At 36.6% G+C, this 16,301-nt stretch overlaps 1 protein-coding gene across 1 annotated transcript in view; it reads left to right on the plus strand.

Moving 5' to 3' along the window:
* ATXN7 (ataxin 7) overlaps positions 1-16,301 on the plus strand; it is an 87,911-nt gene that overhangs the window by 3,264 nt on the left and 68,346 nt on the right. The window contains exon 2 of the mRNA XM_069028273.1: positions 15,293-15,385. The gene's annotated coding sequence lies outside the window, so the exon portion shown is untranslated. The remainder of the gene's footprint in view (positions 1-15,292; positions 15,386-16,301) is intronic.

Below are 16,301 nucleotides of genomic sequence, written 5' to 3' on the forward strand. Positions count from 1 at the left end.
TGATTTTTAAGAGCTAAGAAAACAGCTTTAGCTATTGACGAAGTGGATTTAAAATGTTTTTCTTTAGCCTCCCTAATAATTTATGAGGTGGTTTTAGATTCCAGGTTATCTTCATGTTGAATAACTTCTAAATCAGACTTCTGTGTAGCACTAAATCTTGCAGAGATCTAAGTATAGTAGGTCAGAAACTGCAGGGTATTTTTATCCAGTCCAACCTATATTCTTGTCAGAAAGTGATACCAAATTTATTTAGCAAGACCTATTTTCTGTAAGCCTACGTTTAGCATTACTTTTTACCACCATGCTTTATTTTTCTGTTGACTATATACCAGGATTTTGTGCAAGACTGATACCAAGCTAACCTATTGGGGTCAGGCTGTTTTCCTCATTTTAAATTATGTTAGTGTTTTATTTTTTATGCAGTCTTCTGTAGCCTCAGCATTTACTAAAAATTAGCATCAGTGTTCCAAGAGCTTGTCATCTTGTTCTGTAAAAATTCTAAGACACTGGCTGTCTAATCTGCAGATATTAAAATAGTCACTCTTGGCAGATAAACCTGAAATTTTTCAACTCAGTGATTGAGGTATAAAAAAAAAGTAGTGAGTGGTTCTTAGCCTCGTAAAAAGCTTTCCTGATATGGACCCTTGTGTTTCTGCAAAGCCAGCACATTTTCGTAGAATTACAACAGAACAAGAGAAGGGAGGGTGAAAATACTTGTTGTGACTGTAGTGATAATACCAATAATTTTAAAATGCAACATTTTATTATCTGAACAATAATCAATTTTGCTGTCCACTGCCTGTGTTACCAAGATTGCTTAAATGTACTGTTAATCCCATACTTAAAAAACAAGTCTCCTATCAGATAATAATGTAACCAGAAGTTGTGGTCTACAGTATTGGTTTTATTTGTTATTTTTTATTTGGAACTGAAAGAAGCCTGTAAAATTCCAGAAGTTTTGACAGAAGCACTTTGCAAAATACTAGTCCTGGAAATATTTTGTTCATTAGAAAGACATTTTATCACTACTGCTTTTCTCCTGAAGGGAGAAAAGCTTCTCTTAGTCATAAAATATAGTGCTGCATGGTCCTTTGAAATATTTTTTTCCAAAGTAAGGGCTCTGTGTCTTAGTTAATCTCAGTTACACAGGTGGCATTCTGATATTGTCCTCTTTCAGCTATCTTCACAGGAATTATGTAACAGCTTTCCAAATTTCATATCCAAATCCTACTGAATATTTATGAAGCTTGAGGATCAATTTTTGTACATTTTAGGATGATCTGTGACTAATTTATTAAAGCTTGTCGAACTCAACTTGAAATTTCATTATACTGGAAGTGTAGGTATTGAGTGTAGAAGTCAGAGCTTTCAGGTGCAGGGATGCAAAGGAAAGCGTGCCTTGTGTGTGTGCCAAAAGGGGCTCTATTTGGGGAGTGGAGTTAGCAGGAGTGGCACCGTGGGTCATGATACCTATTCCCAGGGACTTGGTAGATTCCTGCTTAGCAAGAAGGTCAAGGTGTTTTAACAGGTGTCTTGAGAAACTCTGTGTTGTGAAGCTACTGCGAGACAGATTTGCTAGTTAGAATTTTCTTTTAATCTAAAAGTCATTGACACTGTAGACTTCAGCTGCCTGTGTGATGGCTTGGAGATCCCACATGATGTCTGCATTCTGTGGTTTAAAGTGACTCAGGTAATTTTAGGGTGGCATTTCATGCTGTTCTGTGATTCTGTTTCATGTGTTTTTTAAGAAAGCAGACATTTATTCTTTTGGAATTTTTTTTTGACAGGATTAGTCAATTACCTAGCATTCTCTTAATTTGTTGGCAGGATGTTTTCAGGGTGACTTTATTTTATTTTACTAAGGAAAAAGAGCATATTTGTGTTTTTTCCTTCCTCAGTCCTTCAGTTCATGGCTTTGGTAGTGATCTGTGTTGTGCCAGGGTTTTCAGAGGAAGAGGTGGATGTTTAATGAGGGTTTACCACTGACTTAGAAGAATTTGTCTTTGCTGGCATTGGGCCAAATGGTAAATGTTTATATTTAACTGTGGTTTGAAACATTAGATGAACAATGAGAGCTGTGAATATCGTATTTCTTGTATCAAGTTTAAATAAATAACTGTTAGTGCTACTGAGGAAATTTTGCACAATGATTACAAGGGAAAACAGGCATTTCCTCCTTTGGAAAGCAGTTCTTGCCCGACTTCAGAGTGGTGTTTTCTGAATCACGTGGCCAGATGCTTTGACTCAGCTAAGAAAGCTGAATCAGAGCCATTGCACAACTTCTGAGTCAGCTTTTCAAAGTTTAATAAAATTGGTTGGTTAAGTTTGTTTTCTTTTACTTATTTTTTAACAGCAGTCCCAAACTGTAAAAGAAGACATAGAAATTTTACAAGGCTTTGAGCTTGGCCACATCATGGGAGAGATGTTGAAAGAAAGGCTTCTGTCTCAGGAGATGGAGAAAGAATATAAGGTCTATCGATAAACATCTGTTTCTTGTTTTAAATTGGGTTTATATTTTGCTTTGAATTATTTTATGGTTTATTTTCTTGTAATAGAGAAACTCTGCTAGTGGGTAATGTTCAAGCACAACTACAATTTACAGTTCCCATTAAACATGATAGACTGACACACATTCTCACCCCTGATTTCTGAGGTGCAAACCTGAGCAGAGGAATAGAAATAATTGGAGGCGTGATTACATGCTTGGGTGATGCCTGCTCAGGTTTTAGTTTGTAAAATGTTGAATGAAATACAGATGGCACTGCTTGGGTACTGAACAGGCTCCCCAGGGAATGGCCACAGCCCCAAACCTGCCAGAGCTAAAGGAGTGTTTGGACAGTGCTCTCAGGCACAGGGGGAGGGATTGTTGGGGTGTCTTGAACAGGGCCAGGAGTTGGGCTTCGATGATCCTTGTGGGTTTCTTCCAGCTCCTAATATTCTGTGGTTCTTTGATGCTATGATTCAGTGAAAATACTGAACTTTGTTTCTGACCACTGTTACCTATTGTCCTACCAGTAAGGACTGGAAACAGTGTAAAACCCCGGAGTGAAGTTGTGGCCTTAGGAATATGGCATATTCACTTTCTTCTTCTGGTGTGCCAAATGTATCTTCTAAACTATTGCTTCAGTTGCTGTCAAAACAGATGTTTTAACAAGTACTTCAAGAGAAATGTGATGAGAAGATAACTGGGCATTTCCAGCAGAGACTGTCAGGTCCAGAAGGGCAGATCCAGGTTGTGGCTCAAGCTGGTTGTATCAAAAGGAAGGTTGGTCTGGCTGAGGCCAGTTGGTTCATGTTTCCATGAAAGTGGAGGGCCAAATTCTTTAGTATTTGTTGGTGTTTTGTTAAAATTATACCAGCCAGAGCAGCTTGAAGGAAATGGTGAATCTGCACATTTTCTATGCAGTAGCTGAAGTAGGAACATGCTTAAATCCTGCCTCTACCCAGGGCTAAGCACCTTTCTCCAGGGAGCATTTTGGATTCACACTCTCTTGAAATTAGGATCATAAGCCCTTTCTTTCAGAAAGGGAGCAAAGGTCAATCTTTGCTTTCAAAACCCAGGAGGTGGTGATGGTTTTGGTTCCCTTTTCATCATTAGCAGAGCTGTTATCCGCTAGACTGCTCACCACATGTGTGGGAGACTTCAACCCAGCTATCCTCCTTCCTGAGGGGATTAATGTCCGTAATTCTTTCCATCAGAGTGAATTTTGTAATCACCAGACTGTTGACTAGTATGAGGTGGTGTCGCTGTCAGAATGATAGACTGAACACAGCAGTGAAACCCAACACAAAAGATATGCAGTGACTGAGGACTAAGGTGTTTAAGGGAGTAATTCATAAAAGCAAACCAGTAATTTCAGAAGTGAGAAAAGAACAATCAAGATAATTTTTGCATCTCAGGTCAGATTCTGTTCAAAGACATACGAGTGCCTCCCTGGTGATTTTTGTACATTATTTTCAAGCAGGGATAGAATTTGAGCTTGAAAAGTACAAGGAACAGGAAGAAAAATGCCAACAAATAGTGGAATAAAATAATCTGCCTCATAAAATGTTTTGGTGAGTTACAAAAGGTAAATAGACAAGTTAATGTCAAGCATTGGGGAAAAGAGGAATTGGACACAAAATACATTATCTATAAAATATGTGTGTGTATGTATGTATGTATACATACATGTAAATTTTCAGTTGAGTTATGAAAGTGGCTATATGTGTGCCCAAAACATTAAGCCCAAAGTGTCATTTCTCTTTGTAGTGGTTATGAAACTAGGTAGCAATGTATCTATTCTTACAATGTTTTATTTCAAGTAGGTTACAAAGTAACTTTTTCACAAGAATGTTTTAGTAGAGAGGCTATCAACAAGCATTCAGATTCGCTTGTTGGGATTTTTTTGCAAAATATCAGTGCAAAATGCTTGAAAACAATGAGTTCTTTTTGGTCCTCTGCCTTTTGCTTTTATTTTAATAAAAATTTACATTTTGTTTATACACAGAGAGAATTGAACTAATAAAAGAGGCAAGGCAGATAAATTGGACTTTATGACTTAGATTAATAAAGATTGGCTTGTAGGAGATCAGAGTAAAACAAAGCCATGCTAATAATAAGTATGCACCTGTTATTTTGTGGTTCATGGTAAATATTTTCACTTCAGTTTCATTCCAGTGTCACTTTGGCAGTTATGAGTTGGTGGTTTTTTTTTTTATTTTTGAGAACTGCTTGTGAGTTTTGGTATGTGTGTGTACATATGTATAAAGTTAGGATGGTGTTGAACAATAACACATCCTGAAATAAAATTGTGCACATGTATATTAAAATAAAATATACAAGATTTTTTTTTAATGTCATTAGTTTGAAATTTAATTTTAGAAGTACCCAAATTGCACTTGAGCTGCAGCCACTTTGTCTGGATTGGAATAGGAGGATATTTACTGTCAGATTTTCTGATGGAGCTTTTCTTTCCTGTTGTTACGTGAAAGACTTGCACAAGCAGGAGTGACTGATTGTAACTGTAGTTCATGTCACCGAACAAAGGGAAGGAAATAGCTCAAGAGCTGTTGTTTTCAAATGTATAAAGACTGGTCTTGCAAGCCCTTGAAGGGATTTTGAACCATATTCATCCTCTCAAATGTTGACGTAGACTTATGATGATAATACAGGTAACAGATTTCCCAATGACTGGATTATTCTTATTGAATCTTGGTTTGTAATTGCCTCCTCACAGAATCTGTTCCTCATGTCTTTCTAGGACTGGCCTACTAAATTTGGCACAGAGAGTTTCAACTCTAAGACAGCCAATTTGCAACCTACATTTTCTTCTCTTTCTGCTAATATCGGTTAGTGAAATTGCTGTTCTGCATCTTCTTTTGAGATGGATGCTATGCGAATGTGTTGCTTATTTGCAGAGGCCTCTAAAAGTTAAGTTGTCTTTAAATAAGCAGTTGTTCTCTGGTGGCTTCTGTGCAGGTGGTGTCTTTTAAGCAGCTGCAATACTGTCATGGCTTGGGGAAAAATAAGTGACAGGCAGCCCTAGCACAGGGCGCCTTCTGGGAGGTGTGGGTAGGGTACAGCACCATGTGTTGTGGTTGAGAAATATGTTACAGCAATTCACAACAAAATGTAATTTTTTTTTTGACAAAGATATAGAAAAATAGGAAAATATTACCTTAACTGTAGTTAAAGGAATGGTTTCTGTTAATCCAGTTGTCAGCAGGACCCAGACTTGGCTATGCTCCATTATCCTTTTTGTTGAGAAAGGAGGAAGGAGTAATTGGAAATTCTGTGATCTCTGGTGTCGTCAAAGATCTTCCCAGGCAAGTGTCTCATTGAGAGTGATGTTGATATGAGATACAGTTGTCTGTTGTTATCAGAGAATTTAAAGCTTAAGAGTGATATTTGCCTTAGAAAAAGAAATACTTCAAAAAGAGAAAACATAACTACAGAGACTTTATGCACATAAATATAGTACTGGAGGATATATAAAAGAAAAACCTCGCTTTCGTGTGGTCATATTTTGTGAAGATTTACTTTGAAGCTTTCAGATCAATTTTTGACTTTTTATTTTTCTTGCCATTTGACGAGTGTTTTTGTGTGTTTCTGTTTTTTCACAACTTTTCTTTGAGCACCATCTCTGATATCAATGGGAAATTGCATAGTTTTGTTGCAGGGCAATGGGGCCAACCTTCTTTTAATATTTGTGTTCACACCATAATAGTGACATTTTATTAACTCATGAGCAGGACTTGAATTTTTAAAGTGATAGGAATATCGTCTGTACTTTTATTTGTTTTACTTATCTGTAAAATCACTGCACAGAGTAGGAGTGCATGCTGTATTCTAGCTGAACTTCCTAAACTTTCTTAGGCAAAAAACCCAAAATAAATCTATATAATAATATTAAGAATCCTGAGTTTGTGAAATAAGTCTGCTTGATCTGCTTTAGTTTTGAAATAAAGTATTCATTAACTGCACACATGGAGGACATCAGGTTTGGATTGAATGAAATTAGGAAGGAGGAGGTGTGGAGATGCCAGTGTAGTTTCTTAAAGATCTAAAAAACCATGATGCCGAAACAATGTGTGCCTGCCACAAGAGTGCAATTTCTTATGGTAAAAAAGAGGACTCAGAGGGTGAGAATACAGATCTGTTGAAGGGCATTGCAAAGCATTGCATTGGGGCAAAAGCATTGCAAAGGGCATTGTGGCTGGTGGAGAAAGAAACAGATCATATTCAAGCAATGAAGATTGATCATGGACAAACACAGTTCTCTAGTGGAAGTATTGACCAGCTGGAATAATCACCTGTGGGACGGTCTTTAAGAACAGGTTTGATTCCTTGTATTTTTCCCATCAGGTAACTTAATTTTCATGCCCTGGGGCTGAGGGAGGGACTGGCTGACCTTTGGAGGTTCCTTCCATCTCCTTTGGTTAACAGATCTCTAAATACACATTGGACACGTTTTCACAGGATCATGCTGAAACCTATTCTCCAGCTCTGTAACCTGTTCAAGTGGAATTTGTTGCATCGGTAAGAAAGGCTGTGGTAGTTGTCAAGGAAAGGTGGTGTTTTTCAACAGGTTTGGGTTTTTTGGCAGTGCTTCTTTCATGTCATCCTCCAGGACAATTCTACAGTGAGTCCCTGTCATCCTTCTGTTTAAATATTCTCTGCTGTAATGTTGCATCTAGGCCAGTTACAGAATTGTTATTCTGCTTGGAAAAATTGTGGGGATTTGTGGAGTGGTGGGGGAAAGCATGTCCTGAGTGTGGATCAGAATGATCAATTGTTCCAGCTGGCTGCATTGAAACTGTTGATTTCAGTAACTACAGCTTGACATTTGGTTCATACGTAGGTGTGTTCAACAGTAAGATTTGTAATTCCATTTAATTTAATTTTATCTTTGAATATGTATCCCCTTAGGAAAAATTATTTTCTTAGTGGGACTAGCAGTAAAAAGAGGGATACTGTGGAACCTGGAGGTTGTGTATCTAATGGAATGATAAATGTGAGAAGACATCCTCTGTTTCTATAATGCCCCATTATCAGTCTGCCTGTCCATGAGCAGCAGAGTGAGGAAACTGGAGAACTGATTTCTTCACAAGGCATTATTAGTCATAGCTAATAAATTATTTTAATAGCTAAAGAATATGCTAATACTCACACAGCTTTGGCTTCGCATCTGTGTATAGTTTGCAGAGAAGGGAACTGCTATTTTGAATATTTTAAAATGCAAATTATTATATTCTCCAGGTAAATGATAACAAAAAAATCCTTCCTTTTATTCTGTTAAAGAGTATCTAGTGGTTGTTTGACTAATGCTCAAGAATTAGGCATTAATAAGTTATTAATAGTTATTAATTACTTAATATTAATTAGTTATTAATAATTATGTAAGTAGTAGTTAGAAAAAGATATGATTTTATACAGTATAATAAGCAGCTGTGAATTAATACAGTTTATAAATATATGTCAAACTTACCATGCATCAGAAGTGCTGTTTGCTTGGGGGGCTTTTGTTGACATTTAAGCCACTGGTATATTCGGGTCAGTGTGAGTGTATTTCTTAAAATGAAAATATTAGGGTTTTAAAATTAAATTTGATGCCACTAAAAAGACATTTCTTATCTTATTAATGTCACTAATGTTATGAATGTTAGCCTTGTCAGCATTTTAACACAGGTAGTCTTTGAAATTTCACTGTTGAATCTTCAGCTAGTGATGAGATTCTGTAGTCAGTTTCTTAGCATGGCCCAGCATATTTCTTAGCAAACAAACTGAAACACAGGATTTACTTGAAAAGCAGTACAGTGCTATTTTATATATATACTTTCCCTGCATATGCGACTTAAAACTGTATAACAAAAGAGCAGTTTGCAGAGAAAAACAGGGAGACATGGACCAAATGCTTATTATTCAGAAGACATGTTAAGAAGAGAAGCCTAACTAATGTAATCTTTTAAGTTGGTTGTAACTTTCTAGAGTGTGAATTCTCGGTTTGTTCTTTTTCTTTTGACTGGGGTTGACATTTCAGTCATTGCTGTAACATTTCTGTCCTGCTCGTGTGAGGCGATGCACTCTGGCTCTAGATGGCAGTCACTGGTAGGCAGAGTCGTTCTGAGATGGATGCTGGGCTTGGTCCCTGCACTGATTGGCTTCTCCAGCTGAAATGTTTATGTTGTTGGACAGCAAAAAAAGTGTCGCTTCTGCTTCTTTCCCTTTTGAACTGCAACAGATATACTATGAAGAAAGGAAGAAAAAAAAAAGGAAAAGGACAGAAAATGTTGCAGTGAAATATTCACAAAAGAGAGCTTTAGTAATGCTGACAATACAGAAGAGATTTCTATTATATCAGCACAACTCCTGTCCTAGATTAACAGACATGAATTTGTTTATAATGGAAGAAATACCAGTTTTTCACTAAATTCAGTTTCAAAGAGTAAAACAGATTGACCAAAGTGCAGTCAGGGATAATAGGAGTGGAGAAATGTGTGGTTATAATTTAATTTAATTGAGTGAGGATTTCCCCACAGTCTTATTGGCAAGTGTTGAAGGAAAAATAGTTCTGTTTTTTGCTTAAGACCCTGTGTCTTCCACTCTACCACCTGCATCCCCATCCTCCTTGTAGTGTCCATTCTTTCTCAATTTCCAAACTCTTTCCCATCATTCTACAGGTAATTCCCTTCCTTCATAGTTGTTAGCAGTCTGTCTCTTGATTCTCCATGCTGTCTCTTCTCTTTAAAGTAGGATGGGCTTTAAGGTTTTTCTTTCATGGTATAGGTGCTATTTGCCTCCCTAACTCCTTATCATGGCTAAACAGTTTGATAGAAAGTTGCTGTTGGAGAAAGCAGCAGCACTCAAGCAAATGAGCAACAGTTTCTCACCCCTTGCCGTGTAGGGCTGATTGCACTTCAGGAGATGAATGCTGCTTGATAAGAAAACTACTGTTACCATAAAATCACAGTTCAAACCCAGGATTAATCGATACATTTTCTTGATCTCTGATTTCAAATACAGTGTCAAATTACAGTCTTGTTTACTTATTTGCAAATCCCAAGAAACTCTTTGGAAAGAGCTGAAGTAATTCTGGATGTACAGAGGTATACTTAAGATCATGTTTTGACCTTCAATTTTAAAGATAAAGAAATTATTTACTGTTATTTTGTATACTGTACTAACTACCTGCTCTAGTAAAGGAACTCTGATCCTCTAAGCACTTTGCAGATATTCTGCAGGATATTTTTGCACCAAAAAAGAGTAACCAAAACACAAAAGATCTTGATTTTTGCTTAATACAAGCCTAGCAACAAGCTTTTAATTTTTTAACATACTAGTTTTAACTGTGGAAAACTACAGTTTTGAAAAGAAAGGTGCTTTATCTGCAGAAGAATAAAATAAACCAAACCACCAAAAAAACCCACCCAGAGATTTAATTAGATCTATATTTTCATATGTTTATAATGAAAAAGACCATTAACATTTCCAGAGCTGAGTTTTACACTTCAGTCAAGTGCATTTCTAGAGCCAGTTTGAGAAATGTGGACCATCATTTGTGAGGGAAAGCTTTCTGAGAGTTAGGGGTAATTTAGTACAGATTTCTGTGTGAAGTTCATGTGCAAGAAATACGAGAGATAATTCTGGTATTTTGTCAAGATTATATATTAGGGTGACAGGTATCATAGTCCCTAATAGATTGCAGAGGACAGAGATAATGAAGAGGGATACTTTGTGTTCCCAAGCCTGCCTTGGGCCTGGTATGTAAGTGTAGGCAAATCACACCTCCTTCCTCAATTCCTCTGTCTGTAAAAATGTTGATAATGATGTGGATTATTTTGTGTTTCGTTCTGAGATCTTAAGGGAATACATGGAAATGAAGTGGTAGGAACATGAGAGGAAATACAAGGTAGTAAAATAAGTATCTGTATTGCAGACAGCTTTGTTCTGGCAACTGATTATAAAATTATTGATTCTGTTCTTTCCTGTTGAGGGTGTCACTATGTACATCTTCACAGGATTTTAGGAAAAAAATTTGCTATTTCTTACACTTGCCTATCTTTCAGCTTCTCATTCAGAATTTACAATAAGGTTATTCTGCTTTTATTCTTGCCCATTACCACCCCCATGAGGGACCGTTAAAGCTGTAGTTGGCGGAGGATGAGGACAGCAAAAGTCTGTCTGTCTTTATTTTCTCTATCTCCTCCCTTTCTATCTCTCTGTCTCTCTTTGGCCGTTGAAAATGTAGGTCATATTGCATCACCATAAAATGGAACAGTCAGAAAGGTGTTTGAAAAATGCATCCTTAGCCTGGGGTGCATGCCAGTGTCCTTTGTTTACATTGGGAATAGTGTTGTACGTGTGTAGGAACCAGCATCTCTGTTAAGGTTAGTGGTACCGAACCTGAATTATGAGTGAGATTTTAGGATGACTTTCATCTGCCTGCAGTAATTTAAAATTAGACAGATAAAATGCAGCCACTCAAAATAATGATATACACAAGGAACTCATTTGAAAACCTTAATCTGCAATAACTGTGACAGTGTTGTTTGAATAATATTACCTTTAACAGAGAAGCTCAGTAATAATTTTTGCAAATCATATTATTCATGTGCTCTCAATTGCCTTGATTAGCTATGCCTTTCTGTCCTGAAAAATATGTTTATATTATATGTTTGTATATTTTTCTTAGTTTTTTACTTCATTACTGTTTTATTTCACGCACCCTTTTAAATGATCCAATCAGGTTTTTTTTTATTTTAAAAATGGAAAATCATTATGTCCAGTGTCTTACTGCTATCTACAATGCTTTCATTGTTTGTGTTTCTGATGTAATACAAGTTGTAATTGGTATGAAATAGTCCCGTGGCTTAAAATGCAGAAAATATCTTTTTCTTCTCTACAGACATATATAAATACCATTTTAAAAGAAACGTATTAACATAATTTCAACTGTCCATATTTATCTTAGTTTGCTGCAGTAAGATACTGTGTTTTATGGATTGAACTTTCAAATAAATAGTAGCATGAATCATACTGCAAGATGTGTTTTGAAATATAAGATAAAATACTTGTTTATAGAAAATCTTGCATTATTTCTGAAACGAGGTATGTTTTTTACCTTTCTGTTCAATGCTTTGTGTGGTTTTACTTAAATTGTTGAAGTGGAATATGCAAAGGGTTCTTATGATTTTGTTAATCTTACTGCTGAAGAAGACTTCTAAGTTAAGAGAGAAATTGTTGGAAGATAAAATCAGTGATGACATGATTTGTTGAGGAAGATAATGAAAGCTGGTCGTTGCCTGTTGTCATTAGACAAAGGAAAATTATGGTAGTCAAAGTTAAGACCCATCAAGTGCACTTTGCTGTACATAATTATTTTGCAATTTTTATCAATTATCCAAAAGGTGTTATTGCTTCTCCATTTATTAAGGTATTAGTTATGTAGTAACTAGTGTATTAGTTATTAAAGTTTGACCTTTCTCATTATTAATTAAGATACCTATGCATGTTTGAAATAGTTTCAGAATAACTTGTACCATTATATTTTACACCAAGTATTCTGTTGCATTTGTGTTTGCACAAATAATAGTAAATATTTAGTTAATTCTGAGAAACACTTGCTATTGGTGTTAGGAATATAGGAAATACATGAAATCTTGAGAAGCTGTAATTTTGTAATTGGTGTTTACAGAAGTTTGGTATTTCATCTCTGAAACATGGAGCTGGTAGTTGTTTTTAAGTCTGTGAAGACATGAAGAATTGTGTCTCCTGGAGAGACTAGCAGGGCCAGTTATGCAATTGTTGGTTCTGATACCGTCTTTGACGCCCTGAGATTCTGTAGTTGGTGGGTTCAGAGTCAGTCCCCAGCACAGCCAGGGTTAGCCCAAGAACTGCTGGGATTTACCCTTGAGCTGCCAGCTGGCCATAACAGCAGCCCCTGGCCTGCTGCTGCCTGGCTCCTGCTCCCTCCACACACACCTCCTGCTCCTGCCTCTCCAAGGGGCAGAATGAGACCTTGTGAGGTTATCCCCAGACCTATAAAATACCTACATGAAGCCCAGTACTGGGTATGGTTATACCCTGCATGTTCACATCCTTGTTTATATAAATATAACCTTTGTATTTTATCTTAAATTTGAATATTTAGTAGATAACATAGATGAAAGAGTGTTCCAAAATTTAGGCACATTCTTTGGTGCATATTTCTGGCACCTGAAAAGAAACAGAGTTAAAGGACCATGATAGCTGAGGCATTAGTTTTGATGCTTTCAAAAGTTAGGGATGCTCTATCACATACATTTCCATTTTCTTTATTTTAATGAGTTGATTTGCAATTACAATTTTCATGTAAATGTGTTTCCCCTTAAATGGATAATATGCATTCATAATTGTAACTCTCCTATATGATATGTAATCTGTGTAGATACAGTTTTGACTGGAGTATAGCTTTTGCTCTGCCAGGCTGTGTTTTTTTTGTCGTGCATATCAGTAACTCTTCAAAGTATTAAGTAGCAATTTCATCCAAGTTTCTTTGATAGTCAGGCAATGAGAGTGACATAATGCTTCACTGGTTTGGAAATGCAGGGCTTTTCCCATTTTCCTGGATTGCTGCTTTGGCTATTTTTGTCATTTTCCACCTTTCAACTAGCTCTCCCTTTTCCAGGGTACCAAGGAGAGAGCTCCACCTGGCTTGTTCTCAATCATCCCACGACTTCCTTGCATTACTCTCTACTGACAGTTGTGGTTGTAATTGACTTGCTGTAAATTCTCAACAAGAATCATTCCTGTTCTCTGCCACCCATTTTCCAGAGAAAGAGTTCTCTGTAAAGGGTCATTAAGGTGTCAGTTTATTCTTTTGAAACTTATTCTTTTAACTTCTTTCAAACTCAACTGCAGGTGTAATCCCTACAGCAAAATTCACAGGTGGTGACATAGTATGCTCTGATCTTTTATATACAGGAATAAAATTTTTGCTGATCCTTCCTTCACCCTTGTCTTGTCTGTTTCTTTACTACCCTATTTCTAGACTTGTAAGTCTTTTGAGATGTCTTCTGACTTACAGTTTTTGTTTTCATTTTTGCATGAAGGAACAGAACTTGCCTTTTATGAGAAAGTAACATTTACATCAGGATAAAAGAATGAGTGTTTTGCATGCAGAGCTCTCATATCCCCTAAAAAAATTGGGGTAGAGAAGGGGAGTGAGTTACTTGCACAGCAGGTAGGTCATATGCTCAAAGGGCTTGGGACTTTGAGGCTAAACATTGAATGATCTTCTGGGAAGGGGATGATCCATATCAGTTCGGAGTCTCCTGTCCTAAACTAACAAAGGACAAAAAGGATTTTTGATAAACACTGTGTTGCATTTTCCTAGTTAGCAGCAGCAGGAGTTGAAGAGAAATTTTATACTGTAGTATTCAGTGAGATTTGTATGTGTAACAAGAAAGTACAGCATTTTCTGAGACTTCTACTAATAAAGGAATTTGCTAATGATCACTTCTATTAAGCATAAAGCAAGACAGTGCCTGCAGAAGAGAGAAAAAAATAATCCTGGACTTGCTCTCAAGTCTTGTCCACTGAAAACAAGAAAAATTTGGATTTTATGCAGTAACTAGGATATAATTGAGGATGTTCTTGTTAGGATCAGTTATGTCACTGAGCAGAGTCAATCCTAGAAATAGTAAATATATCTCCAGAGGATCTTTGTTGAGGTAATGTTAGCTACTAAGCTACAGTTTAAAGGAAAAGATGAAAAAAGGGTTTATCCTCAGTGCATAAGAAGACTTTAAAGACTTAAACTTAGTTAGCAGACATCTTCCCAGAGGAGCAGCCGGAAGCCAGGAAAAGCTTCATTCTGCACCTTCCACTGGAGCAGAGCCCTACAGACTGGGGGACAGCGTGGATGCCCTCTTGGACTGCATTCCTCTTGTCTGTACTTTAGGCCTTTGAGGGGGAAAAAAATAGTTTTCTATGAAGTGTCATCCAGTCCCAGTGCTATGTTGGCTTATTTATATGTATCTTCATGGCTTTTTAGTGATGAAAAAATGATCAGCAGTTTCATTTCAAAGCACTTGAAAAAATCAATTAATTGATCTTAAATATAACCTGTGCATGAAAATAGTTGTACTTTTTTCTAAGTTTTAACAGGGCTTTGGTTTAGCTTTAACCAGTTAGGCACTGATTTATGCTAAACCAAAGCAAACTGGGCTTAAGTTTATTTTATATAATCCAGTTTATAAGCATTGAATGAAAGGATCTTAAAAACCTGAGCTTGAGATGATAAAGGTCCTGTTTGTGGGAAGGCCTCAATCTATACATGTCTCTAAATTCTTCATTAGTGGTACAGTGATAGTCCCTGATGTTGATTACATGAAGGATCGTTTTTAGCTCTCCACGTTCTGTGGCATGGTGGTAAAGGCCCTGTTCTTGGAGTTGTGCTGTATTTTAGAAAAATCCTGTGCAGAAAATCCAGCCCTGTTGTGTTTCCAGCTTGTGTTACAGACACAACCATCTGCTTGAGAATCTGTTCAGTAAGAGTCGATGCAATTGCAGTAACTGGGCTGAAGATTGAGGTTTCATCCAATGCATACCTTTCTGGTAATGTCAGACTGCCATTTAGAGAGCTGCTCTGTACAGAAGACACCATAACAGCTCCCTGATTACCTTTCAATTTGAAATCCATTGCACAAACTGTTTTTGTAAAATTGATAAAATGCTTTGTATTAGTTTTTAAATAGATACATTTATCGTTAGGAAACGGAGTTAAGGTTTCAGATGTCTTAGTGCTGTACTCTTTTTCTTTTCTTTCAGAATTAATCAGGTACAAGTTAGGATAAGCTTCCAAAATCTGAACAGATGAAGATAAATTGATAAATCAACCCAGTGATTCACCCTACTTTCAAGGTACTGTGACATGCTTAACCAAATATTTTCCTCGAGCAAAAGATTCTCATGCTTTAGATGTGAGAAGTGTAGAGAACAGGATATTAGCAGGGTTGCAAAGCAAGTCTGAAGTGTTACCAGATGCAGTGGGGAGACTTTTTTTAAATGCAGATGTTTAATGTGTGTTTCAGTGGGAAATAAAGCAACCTTACAGTCAACCTAAAAGGAGTTCAACTTGGCATGCAACTGCCAAACTTCAAAAAATGAAACTAAACTGGATTATATCTTTCAAGCAATTAGGTGAAGTGATTTGGAAAAGTAAATTGTGGCAGATAGGGAATATAATAGAATCAGTATTTTAAATTTATTATTTTTTATATTTTAGAAGAAGTAACCTTCATTTTCTGAATAATTATTTTTTCTGTTTCCATGATATGTTAAAGCATTTGAAGGCTCTTAGGCTCTGGCATATGCCATAGCCTACCAGCTGCATCAGTCCTTTTATTTTACAAATTCAGAAAGTAGAATTGTAATCTGAGGTAAGACTGTACAGTTGCCTAACAGAATGGGTTTATTCTGCATGACTAGTGTTCATTGCAGAATGTTAGAAAAATGAGAAAATTATGATAATGAATTGAAATTTTTTCTGAAGGGCTGCTGGTACAGATTATTTTATCAGGTACTGCTAATTCATTGAAAGATTATCTGTTTCTTTCTCTGTTTCCCTTACATTTATCTCTACTCTTTATCATCATGTGCATTTCACCATTTTGTATATTTTTGCTTAACTCCATGAAAAAAAAGACTTCACTGTTATGCACAGACATGAAGAATCCAGACTATTACAGTCTGGCCAGTATTTGCTGGGCAAATCACCTTTTAGTATATTCTAAAATAGATTGCAGCAGAAAGGGCCATTACAGTAGCATGGATCTGG

Source organism: Aphelocoma coerulescens, chromosome 12 (genome assembly GCF_041296385.1).
Source record: "Aphelocoma coerulescens isolate FSJ_1873_10779 chromosome 12, UR_Acoe_1.0, whole genome shotgun sequence".
In the NCBI taxonomy this organism is placed as follows: Eukaryota; Metazoa; Chordata; class Aves; order Passeriformes; family Corvidae; genus Aphelocoma; species Aphelocoma coerulescens.